This window comes from Microcebus murinus, chromosome 11 (assembly GCF_040939455.1).
Source record: "Microcebus murinus isolate Inina chromosome 11, M.murinus_Inina_mat1.0, whole genome shotgun sequence".
Taxonomy (NCBI): domain Eukaryota; kingdom Metazoa; phylum Chordata; class Mammalia; order Primates; family Cheirogaleidae; genus Microcebus; species Microcebus murinus.
Genome location: NC_134114.1, coordinates 91,887,786 through 91,907,945, shown reverse-complemented (window position 1 = coordinate 91,907,945; position 20,160 = coordinate 91,887,786).

Here is a 20,160-nt window from a genome sequence, read left to right as displayed (position 1 = left end):
GATCATACCCAGTCTCCACAATACCATATTAAATTGATGTCTTTATTTAAATGAATAAAATTAGTCAAAACAAGTAGATTATATTGACACAATCCACTTATTTTGTTAAGTATTGACATAGCATTTTTCTACATTTAAGGGAGACCAGACTCTATACTATTATAATATGGCTTTAGTGCTTTCTTGACACCAGTCTGACAAATATTACTGTTGACATTTACATGATCTTGGCAAAAAGAAATGAAGACCTTTCAAAGTATGTCAATAGAAGATACAATCTGAATAAGAGCAGTGGAGAATTAGACATTTAACAGGATAGAGATAACTTGCAGGCAACAAAATTTAAAAATTATCTGGTTATCTACAGAACCACCGCAATAAAAAGCACAATCATATAACAAACTTCATCTATTATATAACATGGTTCTGAATAGCAACAGATAAATTTAGTACCTTTTTTCTTGAAACTACCCTTTTAAATTGTCCTGTGATTCCCAATTTGCACTGTCCCTAAGGGCCCAGTGTCCTGTGCCACAAAGTAAAAGTCTATGGAAGGATTAAAGTGAATGAGGTGCAGGTAAGCTTGAGGTAGCCATGGACGTGATGATAGGGAAACCTCTTTGCTAAGCCATGAGGTATGTTCCACCATGTAAGCTTTTTAAAGTTTCACCAATCTGAGTGCCAAGAGGAGCTGCATGGGCAATACAAATGCATGTAGTGCATCAAGCAAGGGTGCACCGACCCAGAGAATGTGTGGTGCAACTTCAGAGAGCAGCTGTTCCTCAGCTGCTTCCAAAGCATCATCTTAAAAAAATAGAGGACTAATGTTGCCAGAACTTCTGACTTTTTAAAGATAAGCCACAAATCTTGTGCTTATCTTGTGCTTAGCAATTGTTTATAATGTTTAGAAACACAATATAGGGCCGAGCAAAACACATCAGCACCTCTAGTTTGCCCCTTTAACTCCAGTTGGTGAATTGTGGCTTAACTGTATCTCAATGAAATTTAAATTTTTACAGAGATTATTTAACATAGCAACAGCTTTCAAATATTCTTCTTTTTTCTTTCTCATTTAATGAAAAATGGAATTTATTGACTTCTATTCATTTAATCCGCTTTTTAAGAATTAATTTGTCAATATTAATTGTAATAATAAGAACATCAAAAAGTAAGATTTTTCACAAACAACTGCAGAGTTTTGCCCAGGTTTTGCTTCATGAGGCCCTGGGCTCAAAACTAGCGTGAGTTAAATACAATCCATAAGGCAGTTAATGTGGTTTTTTTTAATTGTAGTGCAAAATATTGATATGTTGAAAAAATTATTAAAACAGTCTAGGGAAGAATCACTTCTAAGTATTCAACTACACTGGGAACTGTTAGACTGCAAAGCTAATGAATGTAGGGACCCCCGAGCTTTTGCATTTTACATAATAAATTCTTTTTTCTCACTCTCTTTCTGTTTCATAAACTTAATTATGTACCTCAATTCATGGCAAATTGCCAGCATTAGTCTCTCCATTCAATTATGTAATGTATTTTACCTATTTCCCATTCATCCTTTTTTCTTCCAAAAGACTGAATTATTCTAATGTGTTTGATAGGTATACTTTTATTTCTATGCAGTCTTATAAAATTGAATTGTTTTTGCTCTTATTTTTTAGCTTACAAAAATGATATTGTGCTATAGGGCTAGGTATTTTTACTTTCTTCCCAGCCATGTTGTTGTCAACATGTGTCTCCATCTGGTTTATTCTCTAGTGTTTCTGAGTAGTACTCCACAGGGTATGTCCACTACATCTGCCTATTTATTCATCCTGAAGTAATGGATGTACAGAAAGAATCTAACTTGCTGATCTCACAAGCGATACTGCAATACATAACCCATGCATGTTCCCTTGTGAATTTGTATAAAAATGTCTTTGAGCTATATGTGCAGGACAGGGGCTGCAGGTTCATAAGATATAAGAATATTTGATTTTATTAAGTACTACTTGGCTGCTTTCTAGGAAGCCTACAGTAATCTACATTGCCACCAGCAGAACATGAGGGTTCCTACAGTCCACATTGTGCCATATACTTGGCATTATCCACATCCTTTAATAATCTAAAATGACATATAATTACATAATTTTTATTTCCCTAGCTACCAAATAATATAAGAATTTCTTTATAAGCTTATTGACGTTTTAGACTTCTTTAAATTCCTGGTCTCTATTTTATATTGAGATTTTTATCTTTTTCTTGTTAATTTATAAAAATATCTTCTACATTAAAAAGAAAAGAAAAAATTAACATGCATACAAATTGCTTGGAGAACTTAACAAAATGAAAAAAATGCATACTATTATTCACTAGGTCTGGCATGAGTTCCACGGTTTTGCATTTTCATAGGCTCACAGATAATAATGATATTGGTCTGTGGATCATACTTTAGGTGGCAAAGGTTAAAACTGTATGTGACTACTTAAGAATCTTTATTCTTTCATTTGTATTAAAGTAAGTTTATTATGTTTCTCAGAATGTCCAAGTGAAGTTTGATTGGGTTGATCAAATCAATTTATGTTAAAATTATTTTGGGGAAGCATCAATATACCAGACTTCAAGCTATGCTACAAGGCTATAGTAATTAAAACAGAATATGATTGGCACAAGAACAAAGGCATAGGCCAATAGAATAGGACTGAGAACACAAATATACAACCATCCACATATAACCATCTGATCTTTGACAAAGCAGACAAAAACATACATCGGGGAAAAGAATCCTTATTCAATAAATGGTGCTGGGAAAATTGTATAGCCACACGTAGAAGACTGAAACAGGATCTGCACTTCTGACCTCTCACTAAAATCAACTCATCATGAATATCAGACTTGAACCTAAGGCATGAAACCAGAAGAATTCTAGAAGAAAAATGTTGGAAAAACTCTTATACACATTGCCCTAGGCAAAGAATTGATGAAGAAGACCCCAAAAGCAATCATAGCAACAAAAATAAATAAATGGGACCTGATCAAATTAAAAAGCTTCTGCATAGCCAAGGAAACTATCATTATGATTAATAGAGAGCCTACAGAATAGGAGAAAATATTCACATACTACACATCTGATAAAGGGCTAATAACTAGAATCTATATAGAACTCAGGAAAATCGTCAAGAAAAAAATCAAACAACCCCATTAAAAAGTGGCCAAGGAACATGAACAGAAACTTTCAAAACAAGACAGGTCACAAACATATGAAAAAATGTTCAATATCTCTAATCATCAGGGAAATGCAAATCAAAAGCATGGTGCAATATCACTTAACTACAGTAAGAATAGCTTTTATCAAAAAGCCCCAAATAACAAATGTTGGCATCAATGTGAAGAAATGGGAACACTCATTCACTGCTGGTGGGACTGCAAACTAGTACAACCTCTATAGAAAGTAATACAAAGATACCTCAAAGAACTAAAAGTAGAACTACCATTTGAACCCAGCAATTCCACTACTGGATATCTATCCAAAGGAAAAAAAAGACATTCTATAAAAAAGGCATCTGCACTAAGATGTTCATCGCAGCATAATTCACAATTGCAAAGATATGGAAACAACCCAAGAGTCCATCAACACATGAGTAGATTGATAAAATGTGGTATATGTATGCCATGGAATAGTACTCAACCATAAAACATGATGAACTAATACCCCCTGTACTATCCTGGACGGAGCTGGAGCCCTTTTTTCTAAGTGAAGTATCACAAGAATGGAAAAACGAGCACCACATGTACTCACCAGCAAATTGGTGCTAATTGATCAACATTTATGTGCACATATTGAATAACATCCATAGGGTATCAGGTAGGTGAGGAGAGGATGAGCAAATTCAAACCCAATGGGTACGGTGCATGATGTCTGGAGGCTGGACATGCTTGTAGCTGTGACTCAGGAGGTGCAAAGGCAATATATGTAACCAAAGTGCTTGTACCCCTGTAATATTCTGAAATAAAAGTAAAATTTTGGGAGTATTGCTATTTTTATACTATAATTCATTCAAGGATATAATTGTCCCTCAACCTATTCAGATTATCCTCTATTTTCATTATTGAGTGCAGAATTTTTTCATAGAATATCTATGTGTTCTTGGTTAATCTAAATCCTAAATACATTGTAGCTTTCTGAATTTTAATATATTTTATTATAATCTGTAGTTGGTTATAACTGGCATAGAGAGGCTACTGATTTTATAATATATTTTATATGACAACTTTGCAATGTGTTAAATTCTCTTATTAATCCAAATAATTTTGTTTTGGTTTGGTTTTATTTTTGAGACAAAGTCTTGCTCTGTCATCCAGGCTGAAGTGCAGTGGCTTGATAATAGCTCACTGCAGAATCAAATTCCTGGGGTCAAGCAATCTTCCCACCTCAGCCTCCTGAGTAGCTAGGACTATACAGATGTATGCCACTATAGCTAGATAATTTTTTTTTATTCTTTTGAAGAGATGTACAGATGTACAGAATCACTATGTTGTTCAGGCTGGTTGAAAAGTCCTGGCCTCAAGCCAACTTCCCACTTCACCTTTTAAAATTACTAGGATTACAGGCATGAGCCACCATGTCTGGATTCAAATAGTTTATTAACTGTGACAATTTTTTATTGTTTTTAGGAAAATGACCATTGAATCTTCCTTAAATTACAATTTTATTCCTTTCCTTTCAATTCTTACACTTCTTCAGGTCTTTCTTTTTCCTCAGAGCATTAAATACTGTACTATATAGTAGTGATGATCATGAACATGCTAGTCTTGACCCCATCTTAAATGAAAGCATCTAGGCTGGCATGGTGGCTCACACCTGTAATCCTAGCACTTTGGGAGACCGAGGCAGAAGAATTGCCTGAGGTCAGGAGTTTGAGACTAGCCTGCGTAAGAGCTAGACCCCATCTCTACAAAAAATAGAAAAATTAGCCAAGCTTGTTGGCACATGCTTGTAGTCCCAGCCACTCAGAAGACTGAGGTGGGGGGGATGGCTTAAGCCCAGGAGTTTGAGGTTGCAGTGAGCTATGATGATGACACTGCACTAGAGCCTGAGCAATCGAGCAAGACCCCAGTTCACAAAAAAAAAAAAAAAAAAAAAGGAAAAGCATTTATATGTTTTCAGTAAGCCTAATGTTGTAGATTTTTAACAATCATTGCACTACTTACGGGAGAAATATATAAATGTGTTTTGTATGTTTTTAGCTATATTTTTCTTATGAATATATTTTCTAAGAATATACTCTAATATAAGTGTATATAAAATATGTGTGTGTATATAAAATCACTTTATTTAATAAATAAACAAATGCATATAATATATAATTTCCAAAGTATTCTTAATTTGTTGAGTTCTTATCAAAATGTTACAAAACTTTATCAAAAGCTTTCTCTGCATCTAGTGATATCAAATTATTTTTCTCCTTGAGATCATTAAGATATTAATAGAATAAGACAAACTATGTTGATAAATTTTCTAATGTTGAATCATCTTTTAATATCTGTAATAAATCTTACTTCATAATTATGTATTGTATGATACAGTTTTTATTTATCTATTGTATTATTTCAGATTTTTCAGCTACATTCATAAATGAAAAGAGTCAATTCTTTATCATTTGGGACTAAAATTACATTATCCTCATAAAAAGAATTTGGAAGGCTTATTTTTCTCATTTCTTCACAATTTGTGTTGATAGTTTAACTGTTTTAGAAAATTAGACAGAATTCCCATGAAATGATTTAGGCCTTAGATATTTATTGTCAGGAAGCCTTGAATACTATTTTTATTGTTTATTAGTCTATTTGTGTTTTTTAAAATTTTCTCCTGTTTTGATTTTGGAAACTTATAATTTCTTAGGAATTTACATTTTATCTAATTTTCACATTTTCATATTTTATAATTATTTTATGACTCTTTTCTACGAAATGACTTTTGGCTTACTAATCATCTCTACTGTTCCTTAATTTCCTTTTAAAAGAAACTCTTTGAGAATATGTCAATTTCTTTCTAAACATATTACATTTTTAATATAACTTGGGTTTTTAATTTCTAATTGCATTGGAAAATTTACTCTGTATAATATTGACACTATGGATTTACTCAGGCTTTTTAGTGGCCTAATCCATGGTTTATTTTGTAAATAAATCTTTTAGTTTGTTGAGCATAGATAGCTTTATATTTAGTATATCAAGTATCTCAGATACTTCACTTGGTTTCTATACTTTATCAGTCTCTGAGAGGTATGTGTAAAATGCCTGAAATATCAACTGTTTCCTCTTGTACAGATTTTGAGGCTCTGTATTCACATGTGTACATATTAACAATTGTTATATTGTCATTCTATATTGTTCCTATTGGGGAGATCATGAATTATTAACCACTTATTTCTCAGAGAAATGAAATTATTGCTTTGCACACAATAAACTTTAAATAATAATGCTTTCAGTTGAAATGGGCTAGAAGGGAATTAGATAATGTAACTGGTTTTTGAGAGTAGACATAGAGGCAATTGAGAAGTTAGAGACCTACAAATGAATTAGAATGTCAATAATATGTTGTTCTGCTCTTAAAATTCCTCTGAGATTGAATGTTCCCAAGAGTTTTGAACACAAATTTGTTTTTGAAGTTTAACCTAGGATATTATGAAGTCTGTGAAACCAGCATTAGACCCCAGGTCTTCTAAATTCTGTTTGAAAGAGAGAGAAAAAAAGAGAGTCAGAAAGTCAAGTTATATGCATGTACAAGAGACACCAAAGGGTAAGGAAGTCAGAGATGAAGGGAGGAAGAGAGAGAGAGAACAACCACATTCTTTGCCCAATTGTTGTGTACCAGGCACTGTGCTATGTTCTTTGCATATATTATTTTGTTAAAGTACACAAACATACTCCACAGAAATATTTCTAACATAAAGCTACATGGAGCAGACTTTTTCCAATTGAGCTTAGATATTTATGGCTTAAGTCTTTATAGTCGATTCAATTCAGAATGAGAAGATTTTGCATAATCCACAAGCAGTAACTATTTTTAGCAGATTATAGCAGAATCCATTACCATATTTTTAGTACAAATAGTGGAGCCAACACATCTGCCATTGGCTAGCACATTTTTAAAATATTTCCACTCTAATGCTCTCCAAACCTTATTACGAAATCATGGCCTAAATATATAACCAGTAAGTGCATTTGGAAGAAAAGCACTATGGAAAAAGAATTTATATCCATTGATAACAAAAATAGTTGACATTTTCTAACTTTTTTAACGACAAAGATCATATTTCATGGCTATATCAAATGTGAACATTAAAAAATTACTTACTTTATTGATATAGCTGCCATGTTATATTTTTTATTCTTGGTCCTCAGATTCTTAATCAGTAGTTTTTGGAATCTCTGAGTTTTCCAGGAGCATGTGTTGTTTCTGTTGCCATTCTCAGCATCTCATTCCCCCTCCTTTTGCCAATAGTATTCAACTATCCTTTCATAAACCACTCCTACTCATGGCACATTTACTCCAGGGATGGGTTTGTGATTCATACCTAAACAGCAGAACATTCCATATCCACCGGTTCCAGTGATTGGTTCAAGGGTTAACATGTGAGTTGAGCCAGGTCAATGAGTCTCCAACCTGGGATTTTAGTAGAGAAAGGAGCTCTCTTTCCCAGGATGTTACTAAAACTGTTAGACTTAGAAGTCCGGAACTACAGAGCGCCATCTTGTCACTCCTGGCGTGATGAAACCTATCACAGGAGAGCAGGGGCAGCAGATTTCAGAAGCCACCATTTGCACACCTGATTGCAGTTTTGTCAGAAACAAACTTTATCCCTCAACTTCTCATTAAAATTGGCTTGAATTGCTTTTATATTTCTTCCAAGGGGAAAATTGTAACTTATAATTGTATTCCAGTAAAACAATTTTAGAGGTTTACAAAAATTCTAAAATTGTTTGCAAATGCTGTATGTGTATGTGTATCTGTAACAGGGTATTTTCTTAAAGAGTGTGATCTGCTTTGATGAATGGCACATTAAACTTCTGATTTTTGTTAATATTAATATAATGTTTTCTAAAAGTTTCAAAGAAACTAAGTCAAAAAATAATTAAAAATCATTTATCCATTAACATTTTTGAATGCTTGGTTGTAACTTAATCCATAAGTGTTTATAGGAAGAGAAAGATCTGGAAAGTTGTTTCTTTAGTAGTCAATATCTATGGCTAAATGAAATGTTTTTACTAAAACTTTATTCATGGGACAGATATTCTATCACAACTATACAAAGAAATATTTATCATATAAACTTGATTTATTATATGTAAATACATATCACATTCAATTTGTTTAAAGCATAAAGCAAATTCATATAAAAATAAACATAAAACATAAATTCATTCATAAACACAAATAGTTTGGTCACAGTTATTAAGATTGTCATTTGGAGATAAGAAATTAATAAAGCTTTTGAGGATAGTGAGTTGCTCTAATCACTTAAAAGTACTTGGCCTGTGAAGCTCAAAGTAGTTAAAATGATCTATGTGATGGTCTTTATAATACACTATAACTAAAGGGATTATATCCTTTGTTGTCCAAACTGGGATAATTTCAAGAGTGATGGCAGCACTGATAATAATTACGCTTTGATGAAAACTGAAGTTTGCAGGCAAACTAGAACATATGATCACCCTAGTCACCAAAGCTCTGAATATTTAAATTTGCTTCTTCTTTCTTGGCAATAAAACAATTTCAGCAGAGGAGGCTTTGGGACATTCCTTACAGAATAGTTTCAATATGGCAAATCTCCTATTGATTGATGACTGGAGCTCTTCAATAATTGAAAGACGATGTTAGGCCTCAGCAGGAAGCTTGCCGTGATCAATTTTCAGTAGAAGACGTAGTGGTACAGGTGTGGAGTATTTTTTTATTTTGACGGAGGGTATGCTGTTTCACTAGTTTAGCACTTTATTTTTCCTCCTACTTTATTGGTTTATTGAACAAACCAATCATAATAAAAAGGTGTTAGTCAGCTGTCTACATTATCTATATTATGATTTAATCTTCAAAACAGCTCTATGGAAGAGATTATTATTAATACCAGTGTCTCCATTTTACCAATAAAAATCTGAGACACTGAGAGCTTTAAATCTTAATAACTGGCAGAGCTGGAACCCAGACCCAGGCTGTCTGGCTCCACATGCTGGGTATTTAACCAATATGCTAGAATTTCTTTGAGTAGTACTTGAGGTACATGAAATTCTGGATTATTAATGCCCATAACGAATAAAAAAAAATCTAGTACTATACTACATGATTATAATATATACATTCACCCTTTTAAAATTAATGAATTCATATAACCAGAAAAAAAGTGAAAGGGAGTATTGAAGTACAGATAATATCAAAAAGTCAGAATTTCCATAAGAGGAGGACTTAAAAATCCTATAAAATGTTTTATCCATTTTGCTTAAAAGAATCATTTTGTTCATTGCTGTACCCATAGAGACTGAAATGGCATATTTGGTGTTTAACACATAATTGTAAAATGAATGAATGGGTAGCTGTGTATAAACCTGTGATCTTTTTTCTTTTCCTCTGTTTCAATAACTGTCCATAAAAGGCAACAGAAATGTGTGTAAGTGGAAAATGAGGCTGTTCAATAAGCCATGGGTACACTGGGAATAGTGAAGCGAAATGCCACACATGGGCCCTGGAAGAGCCTTGCCGTTGAGATAGGAAGTCAGTCCATGGTCAGACTCACCTCCACCTGGCATTCTGACCTTAACATCTTACCTGAAAATGTGCAAATTCTCTCAGCTTCCCTTATAGTTAAAATAAAGGAAATACGATAAATATTCTAATGTCCCTTAAAGTTTTATAATTTTAAGTCAATGTTTTTGTTCTTATACAAGTGGCCTATTGTCGCTGCATATTAACAGGAAGACAGGCAAAGTGGATGGCTAAGGTCTTAGAGTTTTCAGGGTATTGTTTCTCTTTTGAATTATTTCTTAAATTTCATTTCAGAACATTTCATCAATTTTTCTGCAATGGTTTTGATGTCCTGTAATTACTTTGAATTGAGAATAAATGATAATACTTTCCTATTCATTCTGTTCAAATGCATCTTAAAATGATGTACATTTGGCAGAAAAATCATAAGGATATTACTACCTAAGATTGGCATCTGGGTAAGACATTAGCAGCTATGTATCCACATTAATATTTTCGAAGGGCTGGTCTCACTGACTAATTACTATTCTAATGTTGGTTTAAGGTTATCTTAATTAGCAAACTATGATCCCAGTCTGACACGTTTATCAGAATAAATAGATTCCACAACCTATCTAGTAGCTACTGAGAATGACCTGAAGACAAAGATATAATTTCTAATTCACACAAGTTCGCCAATATAAAATTTCTCATGTGCACTTATCAAAATCAAAATGTTGCTTAATTTGGGTTAGGATACGAAATTACATGTCTCTATATTTTTTGACATTATGATAAAAAAACATTACTTTTGCAATTTAAAAATAAAATACAGTAGAAGATGGCTGACTACTGGCATCTGGAACTTACCTCCTCCACAAAGAACCAAAATAGCTAGTAGATAACCACACTTCAAACAGAGCATATGAGAGGGAATGCTAGCATTCAGCATGGAAGTGACAGAAAACACTTGAGGAACAGGAGAGGAAAGCGAAGCAGCTGGCCCAGATGGGATAGGGTGGGAGCCCAGAGAAGCTCCCCAGAGTGGGTAAAAGGCAAGAGTTCCCCAGTGGTCCAGATTCCACCATATACTCCTGCCATCCTAGACATGGGAGAGCCCCTTGATACTCATGGGCCCTGAGACTATTATAGGAAGCTGCCTAGAGTGTTTGTGCAATGGCACTGCGTCAGAGAGGGAGCTCACCTCGATCCCACAAACAGCTGGAGCACACTGCCATTTTGAACCCAGGCCCAGCAAACTGCATCCTGCCCTGGGGCCCAATAGCCCCTGCATCTCTATGTCTCTAGAGCCCCACTGACATAGCCCTGCGTCTACCCTGAGGGCTGCATCCTTATGACACCTATTGGACTCAGCAGTGGAGCAGGGTCCTCGGCACTCTAGCCCACACAGTGTCCTATACTCTCGTGAATGGGCAATGCAGCATGCCAGAGAGGATGCCCCCGAGACAAGGGAGCCAAAGCGTGTGCTTCCCAGATCCTGAAAGATGCCTGCATCTGGCTATTGTCACTGATAGCAACTAAGCCCACAGGGCTATAACACACTTAAATTCTCGCTAAAGATAAACTCTTCCTACCCACAGCCACCTTTGCTGCTGCCATCCAAGCATACCATGTGGGGGCCTGGGGATGACCTCACCCTGCCCAATGGAGAAGGTGCTTGTGCACACCATCAAGGAGCCTAAATATGGGCCTGCCAAGCATGAGACTGCCCCATCTACCCCCAGTGCCTGAGCACACCACTCAGAGACCTGGGAATTGCCCTGCCCTGTCCACCATGTTTGGCATGTGTGCACTCCTCCCAGGGACCTGAGGATGAGCCCACCCTGCCTGCCACCACAACCACTGCTGTTGCCCATTATAATTCACCACCTAGGTGCCTGAGAACTGGCTCACCCAGCTTGTTGCATCTGCTGCTAACACCTGTGCATGCTGCCTGGGAGCCTGACTGTTGTCCTGCTACCACTACTGCGATTACACAGACCACATATGCTTCCCAGCAGCCTGAGGACCTGCCCACTTGCCCAGCCCACCACTGCCATTGCCAATAGCCAAGCAAGCCATCTGTATTCCCAAGAATCAGCTTTTCTAAACCTGCTAACATCAGTGCCCACATATGTTGGCCAGGGACCCAAAGACAGGCACTCTTGAACTATAGCTGCCACTAATGGAGCACAAGGGCTGCCTACTTGATGTTCACATTCCCAGCAGGGCCTCACCATAGCCTCCACTAACAAGTGCAGTCTGAGCCACTAAGAAAATTACAGACACCTATTTACAGCTGAGGAAATCATACAGAGACTATATTACTGCATATTTCCAGAATCAAAGCCAAAGTGCCTTAACCAATGAACTAGAATAGATATACTCCAAAAATCTCTTCCCCTATAAAAGACAATCCAAAAAATTGGAAGAAGTGACTGTTATACCAGAAGTGTAGATGTCAATGTGAGGACATAAGAAATATAAAAAAGCAAGGAACTATGGCACCTCCAAAGGAACACATAATAATCATCTACCGATAGATTGCAATGAAAAGTAAATTTATGAAATGCCATGAAAAGAATTCAAAATAATGATAGTACAAAAGTTCACTGAGATATAAGAAAATACAGATACATAACACAAAGAAATCAGAAAAACAAATTCAAGGTATGAGTGAGAAATATACCAAAGAGACAGATATTATAATAAAGAAAAAAGAACAAACACAAATCCTGGAACTAAAGAATTGAATAAATGAAATTACATAATACAGTTGAGAGTTTCGATAATAAACTAGGTCACACAAAGGAAAGAATTTCAGAAATTGAAGACAGGTCATTTGAAATAATCCAGACAGATGAAGAAGAAGGAAAGAGAAGAAGAAAGAAGGAAGAAAAGGAAGGAGGAAGGGGGGGAGGAGGAGGAGGAGGAGGAGGAAAATGATGATGGAATAAAAAAGAATGAAGAAATTAACATGACATAAGGAATACCATAAAACAACCAAATATATAAATTTGGGGTGTTCCAAAAGGCAAAAAGAATCCCAAAGGCATAAAAAATATTTAACAAAATAATAGTTAAAAAATCCCCAAGTCTAGCAAGGGATTTAGATATCCAGATACAAAAGCTCATAGAAGTATAAACAGATGCAATCCAAAAAGAGTTTCTTCATGGTACATTACAGACAAACTGTCATAAGTCAAAGACAAAGAAAGAATTCTAGAAAGAGCAAGAGAAAAGCATCTGACACATGAGTTAATGGAAACCCCCATCAGAGTAATAACCAATTTCTCAACAGAAACCTTATAGGCCAGGAAAGAATGGAATAATATATTCAAAGTGCCAAAAAAAAAAATCCAAGCACAGTATGCCCTGCAATGTTATGCTTCATAAAAGAAAGAGAAATAAAGTCTTTCCAGACAAGCAAGCCTGAGGGATTCATCCTAACAAGGCTGGTCCTACAAGAAATGCTGAAGGGAGTCTTACATCTGGAAGGGATATGACAATACAAAAGATCAACACAATGAAAAGCTGATTTTTTAAACAGATTAACAGAACTAACAAAAAGCTAACTATACTAATCAATAATAAAATGATAAACTACCCAAACAAACAAAATCAGAAACAAAAAATGGAGAAATTACAACTATCAGAATTTCCACAGAAATTGTATTGTATTTCAACAGAAATACAAAATATCATTAGAGATTATTATGACAAGCATGCACTGACAAACAGAAAAATGTAGAGTAAACGGATAAATTCTTAGACACACACAACCAACCAAGACTGAATCAGAAAGAAATAGAAAGCCTGAACAGACCAATAATAATTAACAAGATTGAATCAGTAATAAATTCTAACCAACAAAGAAAATCCCAGGATCAGATAGCACCGCTGCCATATTCTACCAAACATATAAAGAACTCACATCAATTCTCCTCAAATTATTTTTTTAAATAGAAGAAGGGGGATTTCCCCACGACTCATTCTATGAAGCCAGCATTACTCTGTTATCAAAATCAGGCAAGGACACAACAAAAGAGAAAACTATAAGCCAATATCCATGACAAATATAAAAATAAAAGTTTTCCTCTAGAATTCTAATAGTTTCATACCTTAGGTTTAAGTCTATTATCCAGTCTGAGTTGATTTTTGTGAGAGGTGAAAGGTGTGGATCCTGCTTCAGCCTTCTACAAGTGACTATCCAGTTTTCCCAGCAAACACTCTTCTAGACATTGGCCTAGGCAAAGAATTTATGAAGAAGACCCCAAAGGCAATCACAGCAGCAATAAAAATAAATAAATGGGACATGATCAAACTAAGAAGCTTCTGCACAGTCAAAGAAACAGTCATGAAAGCAAACAGACAACCTACAGAATGGGAGAAAATTTTCGCATCCTACACATCTGATAAGGGGCTGATAACTAGACTCTACTTAGAACTCATGAAATCAGCAAGAAAAAAATCAAACAACCTTATCAAAAAGTGGGCAAAGGACATGAACAGAAACTTTTCTAAAGAAGACACAATAATGGCTAACAAACATGAAAAAATGCTCAACATCTCTAATCATCAGGGAAATGCAAATCAAAACTACATGGAGATATCATTTATTTCCAGTAAGAATGGCCTTTATCAAAAGGTCCCAAAACAATAGATGTTGGCGTGGATGTGGAGAGGTAGGAACACTCCTACACTGCTGGTGGGACTGCAAACTAGTACGACCTCTGTGGAAAGCAATATGGAGATACCTCAAAGCAATACAAGTGGATCTACCATTTGATCCAGCAATCCCATTACTGGGCATCTACCCAAAAGATCCAATGACACTCTACAAAAAAGACAACTGCACTCGAATGTTTATAGCAGCACAATTCATAATTGCAAAGCTGTGGAAACAACCCAAGTGCCCATCAATTCATGAGTGGATTAATAAAATGTGGTATATGTATACCATGGAGTACTATTCAGCTCTAAGAAACAACAGTGATATAGCACATCTTGTATTTTCCTGGATGGAGCTGGAACCCATACTACTAAGTGAAGTATCCCAAGAATGGAAAAACAAGCACCACATATTCTCACCAGCAAACTGGTATTAACTGATCAGCACCTAAGTGGACACATAGGAACTACATTAATTGGGCATTGGGTGGGTGGGAGGGGGGTGGGGAGCGGGTATATACATACATAATGAGTGAGATGTGCAGTGTCTGGGGGATGGTCACACTTGAAGCTCAGAATTTTGGTGGGAGGGGGGCAAGGGCATTATTTGAAACCTTAAAATTTGTATCCCCATAATATGCTGAAATAAAAAAAAGTTTTCAACAAAATATTAGCACATCAAAAAGATTATTTATCATAATCAATTGGAATTTATCCCAGGGATCTAATAATAGTTCAAAATATGTAAATTAAAAAATGCGATACATCACATCAATAGAACCATGTAGAAAAATAATATGATCATTTCAAAAGATGTAGAATAAACATTTGATAAAATTGAAAATCCTTTCACAATAAAAACTTTCAAAATTAGGTATAGAAGGAAGATGCTTCAACATAATAAAGATCAGATATGACAAACTCACAGCTAACATCATAATGAAAGGGGAAAAGCTGAAAGCCTATACTCTAAGAACTGCAACAAGACAAGGATGCTCACCTTCACTACTCTTATTTAACACAGTACTGGAAGTTCTAGATGGAGCAATCAGGTAAGAAAATAAAATAAAAGGCTTCCAAATTGGGAAAGAGAAAGTCAAATTGTCCCTCTTTACAGAATACATGATATTATATTTAGCAAAACCTGACTGCACCAAAAAAGCCATACATCAGATAGAAAATTTTGGTAAAGTTGCAGGATATGAAATCAAAATTTAAAAATTAGTAATGTTTCTATACACCAGTATTAAACTAGCTGAAAAAGCTAGCTGAATTCATGAAGGCGACCCTATTTGCAATTGTTACCAAAAAATAAAAATAAAAAAATTGCCTAGAAGCATATTTAACATATAGTAGGTGAATGTCCCATAGAAGGAAAACTATAAAACATTGGAAAGAAATTGAAGAGTACACAAACAAATTGAAATACACCCTATCTTTAGTGATCAGTAGAATTGAAATTGTTAAAATGATCATACTACCCAACACAAACTACAGATTTGCAATCCCTATCAAAATATCAACATCATTTTTCACAAAAATACAAAAAAAAAATCCTAAAATTTGTGTGGAACCCCCCTCCCCCCAAAAAAATCCTGAATAGCCAAAATAATCCTGGGTAAAAAGAGCAAAGCTAAAGGCATCACATTACCAGACTTAAAAATACATTATAAGGCTTTAGTAACTATAACGGCATGACATTGGTATAAAAATGGACTTATACACCAAGGGAAAAGAATAGAGAAATTAAAAATAAACTCACATATTTACAATCAACAAAAGCACCAAGAACACACACCCTCATCAATAAATGGTGCTGGTAAAACTGAATATCCATATGCCAAAGAGTGAAACTAGATCTCTATCTTTCACCCTATACAAAATTCACCTCAGAATGGATCAAATTCTTAAATATAAGATATGAAATGATAAAAGTACTAGAAAAAAATATAACAGAAACACTTTAGGACATTGGTCTAAGTAAAAGTTGTATGGCTAAGACCTCAAAGGCACAGGGAATGAAAACACAAATAGATAATGAAACTATGTTAAACTAAAAACCTCGTGCATAGCAAAGCAAACCATCAACAGAGTGAAAAGACAGCCTGTTGAATAGGAGAACCTATTTGCAAACAGTTAATCTGAAAAGGGACTAATATCCAAATATTCAAGGAGCTTAACAGCAAAAAAAACCCAAGCAATCCTATTAAAAAGAGGGCAAAGGATCTAAATAGATATCTCTTAAAAGAAGATATGTAAAAGACTAACGGGTATGTAAAGAACATGCTCAGCATCACTAATCACCATGGAAATGCAAATTAAAACTACAATGAGATATCAACTTATCCTAGTTAGAATGGCTATTATCAAAAAGACAAAAACAAGAGATGCTGATGAGGAAGCAGAAAAAAGAGAACTCTTATACACTGTTGGTGGGAATATAAATTAATATAGACATTATGCAAAACAGCATGGACATCTACACCCCCATGTTTGTTATAACACAATTCACAATAGCAAAGATATGGAATCAACCTAAGTGTTCATTAATGAATAAATTGATAAAGAAAATGTGATGTATATATAAAATAAAATATTATTTGCCCATCAAAAAGAATGAAATCATGTCACTTGCAGCAACATTGATGGAACAGAGGTTATTATGTTAAGTGAAATAAACCAGGCAAGAAAGACATATCACATGTTCTCTTGTCCTGTGTGAGAGCTAAAAAAATTAATCTCTTGGAAGGAGAGAGTGGAATGGTAGGGAATAACACATGTGTGGTTGGGAGGTCGGGCAATGAAGGCAGGTTGTTTAATCTGTTCAATCATATGGTTAAATAGATGTAAGAAGTTCTAATGTTCAATAATAAAGTGAAGTAACTATTATTAATATCATTGTATTATTTATTTTAAAATAGCTAGAAGATCTTAAAATGTCCCCAACACTTAGAAATGATAAATGCTGAAGGTGATGGGTATCCCAAATACTTTGCCTTGATCATTATACATTATATGCAGGTAACAAAATATCACATGTACCCCATAAATATGTATGAATATTGTGTATTAATATTTTTTAAAAAAATAAGTTCTCTCTGTATAGCAGTATATACTTAGAGACATTAGTTATATAGGCAGTCCCTGGGTTATGGACAAGACATGTTCCTGAGAATTTCTTTAGTTTGGATTTGTATGTAACTCAGATCTCTGATGAACAGAGAATATATGTAATAATAATAATTTACTATAATGGCTCATATATGATATTAATAATACAGTATGGTACTATAATAATAATAATAGTACCCTTGTACTATAATAATAAGTTACATAAACTATTGTGTTCTTTCTTTTAATCAAAACAAACATAACATAAAAAGCAAACTCATACAAAAAGTTTAGCTAGGAGATAGGAGAAATTTCAAAAAAGAATATTAAAGTTTAACACTCACCTAATGTTGCATCAATGCTAGGCTAATAGGAATGTTACACCTATTTTCATCTTCTAACCAAATCAATAACAACCTTTCTATTTCAATAATTAATCCACTATGCTGCTTAGTAATAATTGATGCTTTTAGTGGAGCACTGCCTTTCACATGTTCCATTATTCTCACTTTATCCTCCATAATTGTTCCAATAGTCAAGCAACTGAAGCCTAATGTTTTCTTAACTAATCATGGCGTCTGGCCTTTCTCTAAAAGCTTAATTATTTCTACTTTCGTTTCCATTGCAATCACCTTTATTGTTGCTGCAGGCTCACCTGGACTTGCAGGGGCCTTTTGCTTTGGATAAATATAGACTCACAAAATCGAATAAATAAGTTAACACAAAAGTGAGGCCGTTTGTAAGCGACTGTATAAACAATGAGACTAGCTGCTTACATAAAGATGCCGCGCCAATGCACTGCTTATGCCAGGTAGGTTTGTCACGTATGCGGAAGAACCTAACTCCTGAGTTATTAATTTAATTATTTCATTATAAATTATCCCTGTGGGGAGCCTTAGAAGCCTGATCGTAAGTACAGAACACTACAAGTCGGGTCCTCCATAACCCAGGGACTGGCTGTATTACCAAGGCTTTGACTGAAATATAATATTTGAGGATATGCATTGACTCTTTGGTTTCAAAAGTTCCCAGCCTTACAATAAGTAAATAAAAATTGTTACTTCCTGACAGGCCCAGGGACCTTAAGACTGTAAGTAAATTCTAAAGTCTGCTTTGGTTTGCTTCCTAGTCTCAAGAAAGTTTTAAATCTGAGATTCCTAAGTGATCAATACAGAAAGAAAAAAAATTACATTTCTAAAGAAAAACTATAACGTGCTTGTTATTAGACTGTAGACCTGTGCATTCTTTTCAAGCTTTATTATCTACCTGCAGACTAGACTAGATCCTGAATTCTCCTAATTTCCTCCAGCATAAGGCTACAACTCCCTGACTAAAAATAAAAACTGCCCTGTTCCTAAACCTCTATAAGCTGAAACTTGTAGAATTTTAAGAAATAAGCCTTGTGTCTGATGTATGGGCCACACAAAAATGTTCACCAAATCGTCTGATGTCATGATGAGAGACATCCATCTTGAAATCTAGGAGAAATTGACATTTCACACTTTAGACAGCATTCTCCAAGATTTCGGAACAAGACTTCATGGCATAATGACACTCTTGCCTCTCTTATTGGCTGCCTTTTTCACTTGGCAGGGCAAAGGTATAATTTCACAATCAGTACCTTCTACTAGTAACTTAATAGAATCTAACCTAATACATCTTTTGGTATCCATTGGTTAAATAAGAAAATGTCTGTGCTATTGCTAATGCTACATGCTGTACCCAAATAAATTCCTCTGGGAAAGTTGAGACTCATATACACACACAAAAATTTTTTTTTAAATTGTCACATGGTTACAAGTATAACTTAATTCCCTGTGGTCATTTCATTTATTTAATTGGCTGTTTTTAAGCCTAGGTTCATGGCTCACAATCATGCAAACTGAGCTTGCCATATTACTGTTAAGTTTACTTTGCATTTCCCCTTTTAAATCTTTGTATCTGTTACTTGTTAAATTTTTTGTGATGTACACCTCCTCACAAATTAATGCTGGCCCATCACATTGAGAAGGTGGCAGAAGACTACACAACAGACAAAATTGGATGCCGGGGGGACTCTGTCTGAGAGCCACTCCCTCAAACTCCCCCTTGTTGCTCAAACGCAGCTAACTGTGTTTTGATTCTAGTCACCTGTCACTCTTCCCAGTGTAGAACAGGACCAGCAACGAGGACAGGTCCATCTCAGTGCTGAGGATATCAAAACCTAACTACAGGATGAGTAATCAGTCATACATTTAGAGAAAGATCTTTATCAAAAGAGGTAAATGTGAAAGTTGTCAAAATCAATATGGAGACATTAATGCTATCCCTGACAAATAGAGACAGGGAGGGCTATGAGAAAAGAACTTTCATGCTCATGTGCCTGATAATAAAAACTATCAGAAAAATCACAACCTTGCACAAAAGCCATCACAATCTTTTATATAACATACTTCTGTGTTGATCAGTTAATACCAATTTGCTGGTGAGTACATGTGGTGCTTGTTTCCATTCTTGTGATACTTCACTTAGTAGAATGGGCTCCAGCTCTATCCAGGGTAATACAAGAGGTGCTAGATCAATAGTAACATTCACTGGGTGTCGGGCAGATGGAAGGGGGAGGAGGGAACGGGTACATTCAAACCTAATGGGTGCGGTGCGCACCGTCTGGGGTGGATACA